A 5,041-nucleotide genomic window follows, 5' to 3' on the forward strand; every position below is an offset into this window, starting at 1 on the left:
TTGTTGTTCCCATTGAAACTAGCTAAATATAGTCTGAACTGAAAAAATTCCCCGACCTGTGGGATCTCATTTACCACACCCTACCCAGAATGTTTCAGGCATGCACTGAAGGGTACCACGCCGCCCGTGTGCCAAGTAAATTGTGTGCCACCGAGCAGCCCCAGATAGGAGTGAGAACCCCTTGTGTTAGGTGCTGTACAGACATAGAATTAAAAGGAATCCTGCTCTGTAGAGGTTATAAGCTAGGAGAAAACATTGGTGGACAACAGGGCCACAGGTCTGTCATCTGTGCACATCAGCACCACGTTACGTAAGGAAAAGAATATGTAGGGCACTGCCATGACCCCTTTGTGGAAAAAAGAAAATCTTAACATTGTTCTTTGTGAAGACAGACCATTGTAGATACAGCCCAGAATGTTGTCTGGAGTGCTTGCAGGCACACAAAGGTAGATTGAGTCCTCATCTATTTCTCTTACGTTTTCCTCTGATTAAATCACCTGATAGTTGGGTGTTGTATGTCGTATCCGTTTTGGGATGCAGACCTGAATGGTGTGATTGATGCTGCAGCATGGGAAGCTGGTCATGACAGGTCATGGTATCGTAACTCATGCTTGGGGCAAACTCTTCTGAGTTTTAAGGACTTATCTTTATGTGAAATTTAAACTCTGTTGGCAGCCAGCCACCTCTGAGAATTTCCTCAAATGCTGCCTATCTCGTCCCCTGCGGATGATGATTTCTTCAGCTCAGCCCTTTTGGAGTTAACTCCCCTTGGGTTAACATTCTGGACAGGATGAAAAAGCATCTAAAAAAGCAAAAGCATCTTCATGTATTTATCTGCATGAGCACTTTTCAAGCCAGATATTTGAGCTGATGCAACCAAAAGAGTGGTTAAAAACCTTGGGGGTGTTGGAAGTGGAAGAAAGTAGTGGGCAGCTCCCCTGGGAGATAATGGCAGCATGCTGGGATCCTGCAATGGTGGAGCATGAGGTAAGAGGGCAGGAGACTTATGAACTGTTTCCAGCTCCATTGTCTGAGCGATCTCTTCCCTCAATTGGAGCCATCTGTTGAATTACCATCAATATTCAGATAGTCTTTCCCAAGGCATTTCCCATCCCAGTGCCACCCCATTGGGACAGCCAACCCATGACTCCCCCCAGGGAGAGCCTGTTCTCTGGGGTACCAGTAAGGTGCTTTGTGTCAGGCTTGCTTGCAGCCTCTTCACAGTATTTGAAGATGATGCAGTTGTCCTGCTAGCTAGGACATGGTGCCATGTTGGGTTGGAGAAGAGGAAGCTTGTCTCTCCACACTGCAGTTGGTTGTTTGTCATGGGGGTAACAGAAATTGAGCAGTTGGCAGTGCTGCAGGCTGTAAGGAGGAATGGCTACAGGGACATAGCTCTGACCAAGATGGTGCAGGACCTGGGGGAGGACGGTCAGCCTTGTAGGGCCATTTCTGGAGGGCTGCAGCAAGAGTGTTTTTGCTGCATGTTTCTGACACCTTTGGGCAGTCTGTGATGCTGGCAGTAAGGCCAACCCTCCTCTTTGGGGGCAGCCTTCTCTTGGGGCATCGTTGTTCCTGAAGAGGTACTTGCCAGGTCATATGTTCGTCAATGTTCACACAGACCCTGGACCCCATTACTCACAGAAAGGACAGAAACACAGCCTGGTGTCATCTTCCGTGTGGTGATGTGTGTGCTCACCACCCGTGCCGTGGTATGTACATAATCCCTTAGGGGTGTGTGTGGGTCTGCCTGAGGAGGCCCTGACGTGGGAGCTGTGCTTCACCTTCCATTTACAGCAAAGCTGGGGGAGTGTGGTGAATCCTTTGCTGTTCCAGGAAATTCACTTAATGAATTTAAATTCACCTCACTGTTGCAGTCTAGAGAAAGAAAGGCTAACCAGTTCTTTAATCTCTGGAGCTGGCTTTTGCACTGTATGCTTAGAGCCGTGTGCTGTCCTTAACCTGTGTGGACCCTGGACCCTTGTTTGCGGTGTGAGTTTGTTTGTGGAAAGGCACGTGGGCGCAGGAAGGGTCTTCACATCAGAGGGAAGGCTTTTGGAGAAAGAGCCACATACAACTGCAAATTTATGTTTGAAGACTTAAAAGTATTTTCATACAGCTAGTAAAAAAATGTTGATTTATCAAGATGAACTTTTATCGTTGGGAAGACCTAAAGTCCACAGCAGAATTTTGCAAACTGTATCACTAAATAGCTGCTGGCTTGCAAGGATTGTTTTGTCATGTTTCATCTGTAAGTCTGCAGAGCTACAAGGATTTGGGTTTTTTTTCCTTAATATTTTCTCAAACCTTTGCACCTGTGGCTTTTGTGTCAACTAGAGAGCAGTGGTACTGAACACTAGGTGGCTGTCTAACAAGTGATTTCTTGATTCAAGGCTCCTAAAGCAAATCAGCACTGGCAGCACTACTTCATGTGTTTGTGTGTGTTACTTTCTTCTGTAGCTGAAGGGGAAGTGAGCTGGTGCCTAATTACTGAAAATGACAGCAGTACAGTATGTGAATAGTCATGGCTGCTGGGGGTAAAAGCACGTCACAGCCCTGCTTCACCCAGGACAGAGGGAGACTACACCCTTGGTGGGCTTGGCTTTCCTCCACTGAGGAGACTGGATTAAAAGTAAAACTCACACCTGAGACCCTTTTCGATTGACTGTTCCTTATGAGGGCTTTACTGCGTCATAAATTATGGTACGTTTCACGTTTGTTTTCAGGCCACCAACCAGCGCTGTGCTTTCCTTACAAGACTGGAGCCTGTTCTCAGAAACAGCTCCCTCAAAGAGCTGGTCTGCAGCACCCGCTCACAGGCCATGTGCAGTGGGTTTCTGATGCTCCTTGAGATTGTTGTGTTGCTGTTAGGGGCTGTTGGTGAGCTCAGGCCCCGTTGTGTCTGCAGCTGTAGACTGGGTGCCTTCCCTAGGGGCTTAGACCTGGAGTGTAAGCAGAGGAGGTTGGTGATTTTTTGCTCCTCAGCAGATGAACTTTGTCACTTCAGCATGAAGACTTGCTAGGACAAGGCTTGCATACTGTTTTCTGAATGCATCAGCCAGTCTCAGTGTCAAGTCTTTTAGAGAGGTGATAGCTAAAGGAAGCCCAGGAACTACTATTTCTTAATTAAGGTTGGAAACAGTCTCTTTTGCTGAAGCTTGTTAAGAGACTTTGAACAGCTTAGCCAGACAGAAACACCTATAAATACTCTGAACCCGCTTGATTGACCATGATTCAGGATGCAGAAGGACATTCATGGTTTGGGATATAGCAGGAGCCTGCAATTCCCCTGAAATGGCACTTAAAACAGCCTTCGGGCTTGCTTCTGGCTGGAGCAACTGTCCCCTGGGATCAGTGCTGCTGGGTTGCAGCAGAGCCATCTGTTGCTCCCATTTCCTTTGCTTCTTGCCTCTGGCATTTCTGATTTGGAGCTCATAGTTGAAGGGTAGAGATGGCCTCACTGGCTCTCTGTCATCCTGGAATTTCCCCATGGCAGGAATCGCAGCCTCCCAGCTGGCATCAGCTATTTTGTCCCTGTACTCTTGCTGTTTGCATTTTTAATGAACTGGCACCAACAGCACCTCCTCCAGTCTGGGAAGTCTGATTTCCACTTGGGAAAGAGCAGACCTTGGGATATGGATGTGAGGGTAGATGAGCACAAGGAGACCATCTGGTTTTTTTTCTGTAGGGTGTTTGGAGCAGGGTAGATTTGAGATCAGACACGAGGACAGACCTGTCAAGCTTCTAGTGTCCTGTGAGGTTTGTTCACCTGGGTTTCGCTTCCGAGTGAGTATTTCCCACATTTGCGTTGAAGTTGCCACAGCCCCCTTCCAGCACCGCGAGCCCATGAGATGGGCATGACTGGTCCGTTCTCTCTGCATCCCGACCACCTCTGGTAGGGAGACAGGGAAGTGGTGCTGGGTCTGCACCTAGGCTTTTGGTAGAATTTCAAACTGGAAAGAGCACATTGGGTCTGGACATGAGGATCTCTTCCCCTCCTCCTTCCCTGGTGAAGGATCGTGCACGTGGAGCCAGACAGTGATTGAGAAATTAGAGAGGAGTGCAAGGCTGGGGAGGGTGGTGACAGTGGCTGGCTGCAGCTAATTTATCAGTGATGGATACTTGTTATCCCTAAAACACTGCATAGTAAACTGGATATGAGTTGACATCTGAGAAGTTAATCAGTGAATCCTCTCATGCTTCGATTTCAAAGTTTTGTTTTAATAATTATATCTTTAAACTTGTCTTCACTGAAGAGTTGATGTGAGCTGTGTACCAGGGTCAGGCTAATTTCCCTCACTATTTCACCTTTGTCCACCTTCTCTTTCCTGCTCCCATGGAAAAATCTTTGCCTTGTTTGGAAGCCCTCAGACTGGGAACATTTTCTGTCATGCGTGTTGGCAACCGCAGCAGCAGATTTGAGGCAGGAAGGTGGTTGTAGGACTGCAGTCTATCCAGCCTGGGTTAGGCCGAGCAGGCAGGAAATAGAAACACATAGTACTGGCCAACGGTAGAAGAGGGGTACCTTTGGGTACTTCCTATTTAGCTATTTTCCAGAGTTTTACCATTGTAAATTCATCATCCTTTACCAGGACAGCATGTGTGACAGTGTTGACTGGTGCCTGTGGAAGACAGGTAGATTTGGTACTGTGTATATGGAAGGAGGATTTGCATTTGAGTAGGGAGTTGGAAATCCCAGGAATTTGCATGCCAAATTTTGCACTTTTTTTTTTTTACCCTTGTGTCCTATGAGACTGAAGAGGAGGGTGAAGAAGCACAATATGGACTTTAAAAAAAAAATCCAAACAAAAGCAAACAAACAAAAAAATTTAAGTAAGTTTAATTGAAACTTCCAAGGTGTCTTAGTGATTTATGGACATTAATCTGTTCTGGAGATTGCTGGGACTTGTGTACTTGAGGCATAAGAACATGTTTGCCAGTCTGCCCATCTGTCATCTTTTCAACTCCTGACTTAAAACTGTATGAGAACTCAGTCGCTTGATTAACTTCTAACTTGTTTGGGTTTTTCTTCCCTCTTCAG

Source organism: Eurypyga helias, unplaced genomic scaffold (genome assembly GCF_000690775.1).
Source record: "Eurypyga helias isolate BGI_N326 unplaced genomic scaffold, ASM69077v1 scaffold13125, whole genome shotgun sequence".
Taxonomy (NCBI): Eukaryota; Metazoa; Chordata; class Aves; order Eurypygiformes; family Eurypygidae; genus Eurypyga; species Eurypyga helias.